The sequence below is a fragment of the Lacerta agilis genome, chromosome 14, assembly GCF_009819535.1.
Source record: "Lacerta agilis isolate rLacAgi1 chromosome 14, rLacAgi1.pri, whole genome shotgun sequence".
Classification (NCBI taxonomy): domain Eukaryota; kingdom Metazoa; phylum Chordata; class Lepidosauria; order Squamata; family Lacertidae; genus Lacerta; species Lacerta agilis.
The window spans coordinates 19,933,187-19,949,903 of NC_046325.1; the positions used below are offsets into that span (position 1 = coordinate 19,933,187).

The 16,717-nt window shown below is 39.4% G+C and overlaps 1 pseudogene; it reads right to left on the reverse strand.

Moving 5' to 3' along the window:
- Positions 1–1,633: 1,633 nt before the first annotated feature.
- On the reverse strand, positions 1,634–10,628 carry LOC117057568 (annotated as a pseudogene).
- Positions 10,629–16,717: the final 6,089 nt, after the last annotated feature.

The window sequence follows — 16,717 nt, forward strand, 5'->3', positions numbered from 1 at the left end:
GCAGCAAGATAACTAAAGTCACCATTCTAACTACAAGGACAAATAATCGTTCTACATAGAAAATCCCCAATGTTTTTCTACAGGACAATCATTGCAGCCTCTGCGATTAAAACTGCCTGACTTGAACATTTTACATGTTCCCCCCTGATAGGTTTGAAGCCTAGAATAGCTAGGATCAAAGCTGTGTACTTTTCCCTGTTCTCAGTCTCCCTTCTCAACTCTGAATTGTACTGGGTATATTTATGACATCCTTCACAGTCTTTTCTCTTTGTTTTGCTAGTGGTCATCAGAATTAATGACTGTTCTTCTAACGAAGTAATTGTGACGGTAATCGTTCAAAGTAATTGTTGAGAGTTAAAACTGGGGTGTCCCTGTGGAGCTGTTTGTCAGATACAATGGAGAGAAGTCCTCCCTCCCCCTTAGTTAGACAGGAAGTGATGGTAGGTCTTGGAATGACTTACAGCAAGAAAAGGACACTGTATTGAATAACTTATGGCAGGGATCACTGACATGATGCCCCTGGGGTTCTAGTGTGCCCACCACTACCTCCAAGGGCAAGAGTGAATGGTCTCAGTAAACTCTTCATCAAGATCCACAATATACAACAGACTGTTGTCTCTCTCCTATTCAGTTTCTGTTTTCACTGACTCAGCCTCCACAATAGTGAAGCCATTTTGCCATGCATATGTGAGAAAGTGTCTGGAACTTTCCTCCCTTAAAAAAATAAAATCAAATGTTGTTTCTAGTGAAATAAGCGCTGTCAGTTAAGTTTTCTACTGTTTTCCTTTGGTTGTTTCAAGTGGCTGTTTAGCCTATGACAAGTTCTCTTTGACGAATTCCTTTTAACCCAATACCCTATTTGCAATGGGCAGACACATCAGACCCTGAACTTTCTTTTTTCAAATACAGTGGTACCTCAGGTTACATATGCTTCAGGTTACATACGCTTCAGGTTACATACTCCACTAATCCAGAAATAATGCTTCAGGTTAAGAACTTTGCTTCAGGATAAGAACAGAAATTGTGCTCTAGTGGCGCAGCAGCAATGGGAGGTCCCGTTAGCTAAAGTGGTGCTTCAGGTTAAGAACAGTTTCAGGTTAAGAACAGATGTCCATAATGAATTAAGTTCTTAACCCGAGGTACCACTGTAGTAAGTATCTAGACCTCTGAGGAAGAAAGTTATGTGGCAAAATCTGTAGCTATTATGGGAGCAATATCTGTGAAATGAGAGTGGTGTGGCTACCTTATATTTTTTTCCTAGTACTTGACAGCTTCAGTATGTTTGTATTTACATGTATTTGTGTGAGAACTGCAATAGTCAGGGCCAGCAGGACAAGGCTGGCTTCCCAAACTAAGCATGTGGTGGCTGAGGGTGGTTGTCTTTATAATTTTGTGGTATTTTGTGAACTTCCCCATGGAAGTCATTTTGTGCTATGCTATGCTCATTCTACCTACACTTGCAACATTGTAACAGTACAAGGCCTCAAAGTCTGAGAGTCTCAGGAGGTTTTTTTAGTTCAAAACACAGACAAATAAAACATTTATCCAAATAAATTCTTACAAACAATCTGCTGTGCAATCACACAACTATAGATTTAAGAACTACAGTGAGCAATGCAGACAAACAAATTCTTCAAGCCTTATTTCTTATTAGATGTTCCCTGTTGTTCAGCTGAGGCCGGAACACAATTATGTAGCATTTCGGGGCAAAGATGCAACCCAGCAGACCAGCACCGGAGGCTAAGATAGAAAAGATCTCCACAGCTACCATGTATTTTCCCTTGGTACTGAGGTAGGTTGGAACAAAAGATACCCAAACACTGCAGAAGACCAACATGCTGAAAGTGATGAACTTAGCTTCGTTGAAACTGTCAGGTAACTTCCTGGCAAGGAAAGCCACAGTGAAGCTGACAAGAGCCAGGAAGCCCATGTAGCCCAGGACACAGTAAAACATAGTCACAGATCCCTCGTTACATTCTAGAATAATTTCCTTAGCCATTGAGTGCATATCAACATCTGGGAATGGAGGTGAGAATCCCAGCCACACAGTACAAACAGCGGCTTGAATAAGGGAGCTGGAAGCCACAATGGAAGTGGTCGTTCTCTTCCCTACCCACTTCCGCATCCTGGATCCAGGTTTGGTGGCCATAAAAGCCAGAACTACAGTGATAGTTTTTGCCAATATGCAAGAAACAGCTACTGAGAAGATGATGCCAAAAGCAATTTGTCGGAGGAGACATCTCACCCTCTCTGGCTGTCCTACGAATAGCAGTGCACAAAGGAAGCAGACAGAAGGGCAATGAGGAGAGTGTAGGTGAGGTCCCGGTTGTTTGCCTTGATAATAGGTGTGTCGTGGTGCTTCATAAATGTCCACAGCACTAGAGCTGTCACAAAAGAAAGGGAAAGAGTGAAATAGACTAAACTGACTCCCAAAGGTTCTCCAAAGGACAAGAAGCTTATATCCTTGGGAATGCACTCATCCTGATTATTATTTGCATATTTTTCTTCTGAGCATATATCACAATCATTCATATCTGAAAAAGAAAACAAGTGGTTTTAATCTGAATATCATGGTTTAATTGTCCCTTTCAGAAAAGGAAATATTTCATATTTAAATTGCAGGGTAGATTTAGTGTGCATTTCTTTGCTGGAGAAATCAAATAGTGCTGTGATTTCAACTCGTTTGTTTTCATTCACACATATGTTAACATGCTAACATTTCCCCAGCACTTTCTCCTCCCAGGGCTGCAGACCTGCAGATATTTGCCAGCACCATTCAAAACTGAATATTAGTGCATCTTGGAGAAATTAGTAATTTCTCAATCTTTGTAAAAGTATATAGGGAACTTAGTGTAAAATATTGAATACAGTGTAATTTTATCATGTCCGGCACACCCATGCAGTGGGGTGAAGAAACTGCTCCATACAGCTGAAACCCAAGTTCTGGTGTCCCTATGGGTTCCCAGCCTGCTCTGTGGAAAGCACAAGGTGCTGTAAGAGTTATTCAAGATCTCGCTAGAATCCCCTGTCACTGTGCAACCCAAGTAAGGGAGACAGTGGCATGGCAGTACAGCAGAAGTGCAGGAGAAGGTGCAGAGGCCTTTCAAAAGCCTTTATCACCACCACAAACCCAATGACAGCAGGAAGGCCACTGGCTGAGGAGATTCAAGTGGCCAAGGAGGAGGAGGAGGCAGAGGTGCTTGTGGTGCCCTGAGACAGGCCTGGTCACTAATGCTGTCAACCAGTTGTTTTCTCCCCTCAGCATGGATGAGAACCCTGAGGAGACCCCTCCCCCTTCAAGGTGTGGTTGTATGAATAACCCAAGGCAAATGTTCACAACCATGAGATAATTTCTTCTACAACAGTCACTCCCTTCAAGGTCCACATTAATAAACATTGTAGTCACATTTCAAGCACTGAAGGAAAGTAGTCCTGAAACAGCCATAAGCTGGTACTTTTTTAACCAGATCAATTCTATTTCATAATGCAGTGTAAACAAAAATTCTTACCCTCTTGGCCTGAGATCTTCCCTTCAGGACATGGGATACAATCATAGCAGCAAAATGGTTCTCCGTCCTTCACTTTCTTCCTAAAGCCAGGATGGCACCTCTTATTACATAAAGAAACAGGCTGCAACTAATTAATTAATGAAAGTGGCAAATAAGCTTTGAAATCAATATAATAACAATAACAATAACAATTTTATTACCCGGCCCATCTTTCTGGGTGGCGCTGTGGGTTAAACCACAGAGCCTAGGGCTTGCTGATCAGAAGGTAGGCAGTTCAAATCCCCACGGCGGGGTGAGCTCCCGTTGCTCAGTCCCAGCTCCTGCCCACCTAGCAGTTTGAAAGCATGTCAAAGTGCAAGTAGATAAATAGGGACCACTCTGGTGGGAAAGTAAACGGCGTTTCTGTGCACTGCTCTGGTTTGCCAGAAGCAGCTTTGTCATGCTGGCCACATGACCCAGAAGCTGTATGCCGGCTCCCTCAGCCAGTAACGCGAGATGAGCGCCGCAACCCCAGGGTAGGACACGACTGGATCTAATGGTCAGGGTTCCCTTTACCTTTACCTTTATCTTTACCCGGCCCAACTTTCTGGGCTCCCCCAGCCACTCTGGGGGGCTTCCTGCACACATAAAAACATAATAAAATGTTTTGTGGGCTTTTCTTCCTAAGTAATATCAGCATAAACCATATATGGTCAAGGTTGAAAGCTTCTGCTACCTTTCTTCATTAACACAACAAATATGGTATCATATCATGCCAATATATTATCAAAACACGCAGGTGCCACTATCCAAATGTTCATTGTATAAAAATCCACTTATCCAAACACAAGGAATTAGTACCCAAACCTTGCTAAATGCACCAAACTTTCTGACATCCAAACAGCTGGACCTTCATGTACTACTGTAAACAAATAAGCAGCCTTTAACAAGACTTAGTTTTTTGTGTTCTTCTGGGCCATAGCAAGCATTTTGCCTGAAACAATGGTGGGAGGACAAGGGAAGAAGGAAAAGAGTTGGGCAAATAAGAGATCATTTCCCCCCACCTTTGCTTCCCTTTTGCAAGTTTTCAGAGGGTTTTTCTGTTTTGTTTTGTTTTGTGGTTATTTGGTGGTCAAAATTCTGTGATTGGGAATGTATTTGAAGTTTTCCCCATATTAATTGAAGGAAATTGATGATTTGTTATGCAAACACTCAACTAACAAACGATTACGTGAGAATGAATTATGTTCAGATAGCGGGATCTCCATGTATTGACATTATGTAAGTTAGATTTTTTTTTAACGTATAACAGAATTCTATGGAGGCTCATGACTGGATGATGAAATTAATTTTAGACAGTGATCACTGAAACTTGGATATCATTTGCAATTACTGAGGGACCTACCTGATTAAACCCACTGTACCATGTTATGGCCTCCTCATTGATGGTGAACATTTGGTTGGGATCCACCCTCCCAACTTTCACTCTATGAAATGATTGGTTTGAGGAAACAATCCAGTTGATCATATCAAACCCAGCCATTAACTCTCCATGCTGGTCAAATGAAACTGCATCTCCAGCATTGTTGTTAAAAGACACTTCTGAGAAAATGGTGGAGCTAGGTTGAATTGGAAAAGGCAAGAATTTAAAAGGGGCTGTGATCACTCTCTCTCTCTCTCTCTCTCTCTCTCTCTCTCTCTCTCACACACACACACACACACACACACCACACTGTATTTACATTGAATAAATAACAACAAATTAGGCATGTAATTTATGCTTTAATTTTAATACACAGAGCTCTATATGCACCAACAGAATTCTAAGTATTGGTTATGAAAGGATCAATTACAAAATTGTTAAATAAAATATATAAATACATCCTGATTATAGAATTAACAAGCAACATAACAGTTGGGAAAGAGGTCTAAAGACAAGGATTTCCATTAGATAAGGTGGTTATGGCAAAAAGGCCTTCAACAAACATTTAGCGTTTTCCTGAAGGAAAGATGTTATTTTTTTCACTTCTCTCTCTCTCTCTCTCTCTCCTCTCTCTCTCTCTCTCTCTCTCTCTCTCTCTCTCTCTCTCTCTTTCTCTCTCTCTCTTTCCCACACACACACACATTCAATTTCAATATCTTCTCCACCTCCCAAAATGTGATTTTGGGGCAGGCACACAATATATTCAATATATGTACATCTCCAGCATGCACTACTTCTGGTGCTGTACCACTTGAAATCGAGCCCTTTACCTGCCACAATTGTTTATTCTGATGCTTCTCTCCCACTTTACCTTCCATTGCTCTGTGTCTGAATATAGATGAGGACATACCATGTAAAGCATAGGCAATAGCATAGACAGCATTGTATATGTTGTAGCTGTGGCCTGACATGCTCATTTCAAAAAATGGCGCTGAAAGGCTCTCCAATTTCTCCTTCCCAGTGCAAATATCCCCTTTCACATCTCCCACATCTGGATTTGGGAATACACAGCCAAAGGCTTGTTGCCAGAAGCCTGCGATAAAACCATCTCCTTTTGCATGGGAAGGATTTCGTTTCTCGACAAATGATTTGAAATCTGGTACATCATTGGAGTGAACTGTGAAGGAGAGGACACCATGAAATATTTCTGTTTCCCAGTCCCTTTGATAAAATTGTGAAGCGAGTTCCATTTGGGCTGTCGTTATCCACACTATACTTCTGGGTAGATTTGGTGGATATTCTGCAAAATATGGAATCCATCTCAAAAACACCATGGATTTAGATTCTCCATAAAACAGGACAACATTCGCTTTGGTATTCATTACTTCAGTATATTTTTTGTCCCATCATCTAGTATTTCATGAATTTGGGAGTCAGTAGTTAATGTAGGTACTCTGCTTATGAAGGCAGAGCAGACACCATTCTGGGAAAACATTGGCAACAATGTTTGCAGAAATCTTTCACCATTTTCGTTATCCATTACAAGGACGCCAATCCATGTCCACCTGAAATGCAGAAGCAAAGAAAGAATCCCTGTGTACTGAAGGGATTCCTGGGGACCATCTGGTAGAAAGAACGTCCACAGGATTTAGCATTCATCAATGGCACAGAGCCATATATGAGCTGAAGAGAGATTGCAGGATGGGGAAGTAAGACAACAATAACAGAATTTATATCGCATACCACATAACCTGTATTTCTATTTAAAACACTGTTTCTACATAGAGGGATTGACATTGGCTTTAGCGGCGGCTAGTCTGCCTCTTGTTCTTTATTGATTAGTTGGTTAAATTTCTATACCAACTTTCATCTCAAGAACACAGGGCAGTTTGCAACATATCACACACACACACACCACACACACACACACGTATATGAGAACACAAAATACATAACAAAAACAAACAAACCAATAACCTCCTTTCGCAAACATATTTTATGAGGACATAGATTGTTTAATGAACCAAAGGCCTGGTTATGGAGAAATGTTTTTGCCTGACACTTAAAGATATGTAATGAACATGCTAGGCAAGCCTCATTGGAAGGAGCATTCCACAGAAAATGTCTGTTCTTGTGCTGCCACCCTCTGGACCTATCACAGATGAGGTGCATGAAGAAGGGCTTCTGATTATGATCTCAGGGTTTGGATTGGTTCATATAGGAGGGGTACTCTTTGAGGTATTGTGGTCCTGGGCCTTTCAAGGCTTTATAGGTCAGAATAAGCACTTTGAATTGGTCCCATAAACTGATTGGCAGCCAGTTCAGTATGGCCTGGATCAGTGTTATATATTGGCAGTTAGGCATTGGTTTAGGGGACGTGGGGAGGGGAGGTGTGTCCATCACCTGCCCCTCCATTTGATAGGGTATTCTGTTAAAGGAATCTGGGGGTCTGGATCTTGTCCAAAGCCTGAGGATGGGCTAGGACCATGCCAGGACCCCTGGGAACCCCAGGGGTGATCACCAATCAATAGCCATTGATGGAGCTCCCTCTGCTGGTAGTTTACCCTTTCAGGCTCCCTGCAGGGTGGGGCAGGAGCCAGTTATAGTCATTGATACCAATGCCTAAGCCAATACCAGTCACACTTGTGTATTCAATAAAGTCGTGGCCTAAATTTGCCCATTAACATTTAAACTAAATTCTGTCTTCATCGTGTCTTTATTTCCTTGGAGGTGGGTGTCGGGGGCTTGACGCGCAACCAGTTCAGTAGGGCCAGGATCAGTGTTATATACTCAAATCATCTTGCGCTGGCTACCAAATTCTTCATCAGCAGAAGTTTCCAGACCATCTTTAGAGGCAGCCTCACATATTACACATTACAGTAATCTAATCTAGAGGTTACCAGAGCATAGACAACAGGAGTTAGGCTATTTCTGTCCAGATAGGGGCATAGCTGGGTCACTGGCTGAAAGCTAATGGAAGGCACTCTGTGCCATCGAGGCCATCTGAGCTTGAAGCAATAGCAATGGATCCCTGAGCACCCCCAAGCTACATACCCACTCATTCAGAAAGACTGCTACCCCATCAAGAGCAGGCCACCTCCCATCCATCTGGTCTAGGGAATCACCCACTAACAGTGCCCCAGTATTATCGGGATTCAGCTTCAGTTTGTTAGCTCTTATCCATTCCATTATGGTGGCAAGGCAAAAGCCCATCACATCCACTCCGACACCTGCAGATGTAAAGGAGAAGAAGAGCTGTGTGTCATCAGCATATCGCTGACAACACACTCCCAAACTCCAGATGACCCCACTCAGAGTTTCATGTGAATGTTAAACAGTGTGAGGATAAACTGAAACCTGGGGAACCCCACATTGAAGCCTGCCCAGCTGAGAAAACAAGGTCCAGAGTGTGACCTGCCACATGCGTTGTTATGCTGATGACATGTTGTCCATTCATTGTATCTACATGTGGATTCACATAAATAATGAATGTTGTCTCTCTATAGCCACAGCAGGAAACCTTCCAACAGTTTGACTTCACCCCCAAAGGCGCACTCCTCCATTGTCTGCCAAGACAGATAAATGCCAAGTGACTTTTCCAAATAGGAACATGTACTCGTTGGGTGCAGAAAGTATACTGGAATGCAAACAACAACTGACTGTTTTTAACTTTCCCTGTTGCCTTAATTTTTTTTGCTTCAAATTCAAATCAGAGTTAACATGGCAAAGTAGGATACCTTCTTACATTGTTTATGACGATATAGTTGTGTATCACACTTATAATTTTCCTTATCTATGATGAACCATAAATATCAGCTTCTCTTATAATGTATTTCATCTCTTGAACTGCACTTTTATTGCACTTGTAATAAATTGAATTGCACTTTTATTAGACTTGTAATAAAATAAAGTTCAGGGCAATCTGCAAATAGAAATAGAAATCACTCTGAACAAAAAATAAATAAAAAACCCTAACTAACGGGAAAAGGGAAAACAGGTATACTGCCAGTACTGACAACCTCATAAAATTACATCAGTTGGTCCTGTAAGAGAACACAAGCTTTCTGGGAGATGATTTATAATGAATTGAAGAAAATGTTTAAAATAATTTTTTGGGAGGAAAGCCAGAAGCTTTTCTTTTAGGGATAGTGAATACAGAAATTCCGAAGGACCTTAGAAATTTGTTTATGTATGCTACAACCACAGCCAGAATGGCATTTGCCCAGAGATGGAAAGAGGATGCTGTTCCAACTAAGGAAGAGTGGCTGATTAAATTGAAGGATTATGCCAAAATGGAAAAATTAACAGGTGCTAAGAAACCAAGAGGATTTTTTTAAGGAGTGGGAAATATTTGTGGTATATCTAAAAAATAATGGTATGCAACTAAGTGCATTGGTAGGGTTAACTTAAACCAAGCAGTTTAAACTGTTACCAATATTAATTGTAGAGTAACTAAAAATGGAGTGCAGTTAAAAATGCAGTATTAAAAATCTAATAGAATAAACCACGAAGGGGGCGATTGATATGTATCTGTATTGGAAGTATGTGACTGTAAAAAACTGAAAATAAAATTCATTAATAAAATAAAATGACATCAGAAACATAAGACTACATCAACTGTGTCTCTTAAAAGCACACACCACACATACACATAGAGGAGGGGAGGGGGGGAGGGAGGGATATGTCCTACCTGTGGAACCTTATAGTTATTCAAGAGGCTTGCCACATTAATGGAAATTTGGGCATCCAACCCCCCAATGACAGCTATTAGATTTTTCTGGTTGTCACATATGTAGTTAGGGATAAATCTTTCCAGAGCTGATAGAAGCAGCATTGTGGCATAATAGGTCTTCTTTGCATTGTTATGGCTGTCATAGATGTTGAATCGCAACGTGAGATTGGGTAAGATATGAGGGTTTTCATTGATCTCCTTTACTGCAAAAGCCAAGGCTGTGATGTGTTGGTAATACTTAGGCACAATGCTAGAATGAGAGTTTTATTCTGTATCAAAATGATATTCCACACATAACTTATTTCCGCTGTGTTAATGTCCCTTTAATTTATTCATGATTACAGCAGTTAATCTTAAATAACTATTTGCCCTAAAAGATAAGCAAAACTAGTATTCACATTCAGAACATGACACATCGTGTGTTGTCTTTCTAAAGAGCATTTACTAAATAAGCAACACTGAAAAGTCAAATGAGCTGTGTATACTTATTCTGAAAAAGAAATGCTTAAGAGGAGAAAGGATAGCTGTCTTCAAATATTTGATAAGCTATCAGGAAGAAGATGGAACAGGCTTATTTGCCATTGCTACAAAGGGAAATGAGTAATGAGTGAGAATTGCAAAAAAGAGCAGGGTTGGTTTTTTTTTTGCTAAACATTAGGAGAAACTGCTAGGTATGGGGTAGTAAAACTGGTACCTTCCTCCAAATGTTGGTCTACAACTCCACTCATTATCTGAGTGTCAAAAGACATGGACCGGAAAGGAAATGATCTTTAATTCCTTACACAAACGATTCTGTCAACGTAGGCAGGGGTTCTTTTGTGAAGAATATTTCACTGTTGACGATATAGGCGAGATAAACAATGCCACCAATGATGAAGTTTCCTGGCTGATTATAAGTCTGAACTGTAGCTTGTGGATAATGGAGGCTGCATTGGAGAGCATATGCTACACATGTCATATGAGGAAACAGGATGACTGAAACCATTCTCAGCACAAGAACAAATCTTCACTCTACCTACAAAATACTCTGTTTTCTTCTTACTTGGAGCATTTCACATTTTCCTGATAATCCCAAAGCCTGGAATATCCAAGATCAGAGCTGTGGATCTTTGCCTGTTCCTAGTCTGTCTCCCTACCTTTGAATTGTACTGGGTATATTAATAGCAGGCTTTGCTCTGTGTTTTGTGAGAGGACACTGAAATTCCACTGGGGTTTGAATGAATATCAGAACTAATTACAGTTCTGATGAGGTAATTGTGAATATAGTTATTGGGTTAAAGGCAGCTGTTGAGTTAAGATTGGGTAGTCCCTATGGAATTGAGAAAACTTGTTTGTCACATATTCTCAGCTAGGTATTCTCTCCTAGATAGGAACAGATGGCAGGGCTTGTATTGACCACCCAGTAAGAAAAGACTGTATTCAAGGGTGACCAACATGGTGCCTGTGAGTGCTACTGTGCCCACCTGTACTTCCAATGGTACGAGTGAAGTTTCTTTGTGAATATCCCATCAATGTTTGCATTGGGTCACCTGCTCTGACATTAAAGTCATTATGTATTGCCCCCCACAACAGCCACCTTGTGTTGTGCCACATGCTTCTTTGACAATCCCTATTATCAGGCAACTATGAATTTCATTGCCCATGATGAAATATGAACCACTTGTGATCCATTGAGCTATAGACATCGTCTGTATTCTGGCCTGCCACCTTCCTGTGTATATGTGAAGAGGTTCCTGAATGCTTCCTCCTTGTTTTTTTTTTAAATCAATTGGTGGTTCTAATAAAATAAGCCCTATTAATTATCCTTACTCCTGTTTTTTATTTTATACTTTCATTTATTTAACAATTAAATGAGATGCAAACAAATAAAACATTAACCAATTAAATGTTATTCTGCAATATAACCCAGAGCATTATCTCTGGTGGCACCTATATTATGGAATATTCTTCATTTAGTGGTTCAGTGGGCACCTTCTATGATGTGCTCTGTGAGTGGTTTAAGACATTCTTGTTAGTCCAAGTATTTGCAGACTCTTGATTAACTAGCTCACTTTTTGGTGTGTATTTTTGGACTAAAGTATGATATATTTGTTTCTTTCCTAGTTTCATTATTTAACATTGTTGAATATTGCTTTGATATATTTTGTTTAAAAAAGGCATACAAATATTTAAATAAAATAATTAAATATAATGTGCAATTATATATAAGGTTTTGCCATTAAAGCACATTCCACTTCACCAAGCTTTCTGACTGAACAGGTTGATTTTGGGTAGTGTAACCCACCCTGTGGAATACCCTCCCATCAGGTGTCAAGGAGATGAATAACTATATAACATTTAGAAGACACCTGAATGCAGCCCTGTATAGGGAAGTCTTTTAATGTGCCATGTAATGCAACCCAGTCAGATGGGCGGAGTATTGTTGTTGTTATTGTTGTTGTTGCTTGAACACAAATAATGGAGGAGTCTGATGCAACTGGCTATTTTACTTTATTCCAACAATATAGATAGACTATTGTAGTTTAAGCATGGAATACAATGGATTTTGTTTAAAGATCATTTGCTCTAGTTTTAAATTTATTTAATGTTGTTATTTTTGTATGCTACCCACATAGAGAGCCTTTTACAGTGAAGAACAGATTATACATCTAAGAACACAGTGACATCTGTGGGGAAACATATTTATGGCACCTGCTGGAAGGGAAGCTCTTGCAAATACACTGATGTGAAAACGAAAGCAAAACTCGGACTTCCGATTTCACCGCGGCTGCAACGGGTGAGCTCCGACTGCAGTTGGCAAGTCGGGGTGTACGCCGGCCTGCGAGGGGGAACGTTAGGCTAAAACGACCCCCAGAAGGCTTGGAAGGAAGCCCAAGCTAAAGGAACTTCGGCAGTGCCATTTGGGATCCCGGCACCCCTCGCCAGAAAAACGGCTGAGGTGGGGGGGAACCAAGGCACAGAGAAGAACAACACGCAGACCGGCAGAAAGCCTCATGTTACCGAAGCAGCTACAAGACGGTGAAATTTCTATTTTTTATCAAAACTAACATAAAGTGGTGGCGGTGGGAAAGGATTGAAACAAAAGGGAAGAAGGGAGGAACGAGAACATAAAAAGGGGGGAAAAAACCTCCCGCAGAGTGAACTGTAGTAAAAGGAAAAAGGGAGAGAAAATAAGCAGCGGAGGGGAAAATAACGCTACCACAAAATAAACAGGAAAACAGAAGAATAGAAGGAATATAAGAGAACGTATAGAAGTCACTCAGACTGTAATTAACTCTGTTAAAAGCACACTAACCGAAACGGACTTGAAGCCAAACGAAGCAGAGTGGTGCAGGCAGTTGGCGATTGGGAAAGAAGAACGTGAAGCAGCCGCTCTGAAATAAAACGCAGATCTCTGAAGGGAAGGCAAGGACAAGGGAAAAAGGATCGCTGTGGGGGAAAGGAGGAGGACAAAGCAAAAAAGATGGCGACGAGGGTCTGAAAAAGCTGAGCTTCCACCAAGAAGAAGGAAGTAACAGAGACAAAGAGCGGAAGCAAGCTAGAGAAAGGAGGACACTGGTGGACTGGAAATAAAGAACACAGCGACACCCACTGGACAGAGAAGGAAAGACAACTGGAAAATATTTTGAAAGCGAAAAGAGGGACATCTGGTGGCTGGGAAAAAGAACGCGAAATGTCTTATGGAACCAGGAAACAGACTGGAATTGCAGGTCAACAACAACAAAGAAGAAACTCAGGTTTGGAGCAGGAAATGGACTTAAGAGAACTCATTGTGAGCCTGAAGGGGGACATTGGGGAAATGAAAAAAGATCTGGATGAAAAAATTAATACAATCGATGGGAAATTAGAAAATTTAGAGACTACAATGAAAAAAAATGAAAAGGAAAACGAAGAAATAAAGGAGAAATTATCAGAAGTCCTGGAAGGAATGAAGGAGACAGATAAAAAAGTGCAAGAATTAAAGAACAAGAATCAGCAAATGGAAGAGATGGTGAAAAAAGCCAGTAAAGAACAAAGAGAATACAGAAAAGAAATAGATAGACTGAAAAAGGAGCTGGAAGAACAAAAAGCAATCCAGGAAGCCACTGCGGATGCTCTTTCAATGATACAGATGCAGATTAAAGAGAAGACCTTGAGATTTAGAAACATCCCAGAGGAGGAGAAGGAAGATATATGGAAGAAAATGATTGACATTTTAGCAAAGTGGTTGCATCTGCAAGAAAAAGATATAATTGAACAGACAGAGAAAATCTTCAGGGTGAATTCAAGAAAAGCTAAAATGAACAAATGGCCAGCAGATTGCATTATCGAATTCACATCGAGTTGGATGAGAGATAAAATTCTTCAAACAAAGAGCAAGAACAAATTAATGATTGACGAAAAAGAAATAATAATTATGAAAGAGGTCCCACCGAGGCTGAGAAAAAAGAGACAGCAATTCCAATTTTTAACAAAAGCGCTAAGTACAAAATCAATATCCTTTAGATGGGAATATCCAGTGGGGATGTCCTTCAACTTTAAAGGAAAAAGAAGACGATTTGAGACATTTGAGGAAGCAGACATATCTGGAGGAAATATCGTGATGAGCTGGGAGGAGGAAAAGGCGAAGGAAGAATAGAGGAAAGGAAAAAGGGAGAACTATCGGAGGAGGAGGAAGAAGTCCAGCAAAGGGTGGAAGGATAAAGAACTATAACAGGGGTAATAACCAGACCAATAACAAATAAAACTCATTTCTTTCACTTACACAGAAACCTGAAAGCCTTTCAATTGACCTTTAAAGAAAAAGAAAAAAAGGGAATTTTTTTTCCCTTTTTTTCCTTTTTTTTTTTAATTAATAAAGAATGAAATTCAAATTGTTATCATGGAATGTAAATGGTTTAAATAATAGGAGGAAAAGACAGAAAATAGAACGCATCTTAGATAAACAAAAGTGGGATTTAATATGTCTGCAAGAGACTCATGTTAATAGGAAACATAAAAGATACTGGTCAAACCAAAGCTAGGGGAGGAGTTCATCTCATCTGATGTAAGGAAAAGGAGGGGGGTTGTAATATATGTTAAAAGCAAGTATGAACCCAAATCATTATATGTAGATGAAGAAGGGAGGATAGTGATCATTAAAATAATATTAGAAGGAGAATCAATTGTAGTTGTTGGAATTTACGGGCCAAACAACGGGAAATCTGAGTTTTACGCCAAAGTAAGATCTCTGCTAATGGAATATATGGACATGAATATTATTCTGCTGGGGGATTTGAACGGAGTAATGGAACCGGAATTAGATAGATTGCAGAAAGGGACGGGGAGAAATGATGGGAAGTTACCAAAAGCTTTGTGGAAATGGTGAAAATTCTTGATTTGGTTGATATATGGAGAGACAAACACCCTGTTGAAAAAGAATTTACTTACTTCTCAGAACCCAACGATTCTCATAGTAGAATCGATGGAATATGGGTAACCAAAGACATGACAATAAATACAGAGAAAGCAGAAATACTACCCAAAACACTTACTGACCATAACCCAGTATCATTAATACTTAAAGAAAAAGAGGAGAAAAGGAGCAAAAGGTGGAGAATGAATGTTTTTTTGCTAAAAAATCAAGGTGTAATTCAGGGAGCTAAAAGACTGATGAAAGAATATTTTGAAAACAACTGGAAGAAAGGGATAATGTGAAAACAGTGTGGGATGCTGGGAAAGCAGTTGCAAGGGGATACTTTATACAACAAATTCAATAATACATAAGAATAAAGAAAATAAGAAAAAGGAATTATTGAAAGAAATTAGGAGGAAAGAAAAATTAGCATACATGAGTAAAAATAAGGAGAGATTAAAAGAAGAAATTAAAATATTGAGAACAGAATATAATAGAATCATAGAACAAGAGGTTGAGCAACAAATTAAATTCTGGAAATATAGGAATTTTGAGTGGGCAAATAAACCAGGCAAGGTACTTGCCTGGCAATTAAAAAAACGAAAAAGTGAAAAATTAATAAACAAAATAAAAATAGGAGAAAGAACAATAAAGGATGCAGTAGAAATCAAAAAAGAATTCGGAGAATATTATAAAAATTATATCAGGAGGATGAAGTCTCAATAGAGGAGATAGAGAAATATATAAAAGAAAACAATTAACAAAAATAGCAGAAGAAGATTATAAATTACTTAATGAACCAATATCAACCATAGAAATCAAAGAAATAATTCAAAAGACTAAAATAGGAAAATCCCCAGGCCCTGGACGGCATACCATCAGAATATTATAAAGAAATGATAGAAGAAATAGTTGAACCATTAAAAGAAAGTGATAGAGGAAGCACTAGAGAAGGGGAACATTCCAGACTCTTGGACCCAGGCATACATAACACTCTTACCAAAACAAGGTACGGATCTAGAATCAATTTCAAATTATAGGCCCATCTCTCTATTAAATGCTGATTATAAAATATATGCAGGATTATTGGCTAATAGGTTAAAAAAAATAATAGGGAAAATAGTACACAAGAATCAGGCTGGTTTTGTACAGGGAAGGCAGATAAAAGATAATATAAGAAATATAATAGATATAATAGAATATCTTCAAATCAGAACCGATAAGCAAGCGGCACTGATCTCAATTGATGCCGAAAAAAGCATTTGACAAAATTTCATGGGAATTTATGGGGAAATTGATTGAAGAAATGAATTTAGGAGAAATTTCCGAAAAGGTATTAATGCAATATATAATAAACAAAAGGCACAAATCATAATTAATGGAGAGATGGGGGAAGAGATCAATATATTCAAAGGTACAAGACAAGGATGCCTCTATCCCCAATGTTATTTATAATAGTATTAGAGACATTACTCGAGAAAATAAGATCAGACAATCAAATTAGAGGGTATAGCAGTGGGTGTTAAAAGATACAAGCTGAGAGCTTACGCGGACGATATCATGATTACAACAGAAAATCCCTTACAGTGTGTACCCAGAATATTAGAGTGCATAATGAATACGGTAGATTAGCAGGTTTCAAATTAAACTATGGGAAAACAAAAGTATTAGTGAAGAACATGAAAGAAAAAGATAAAGCG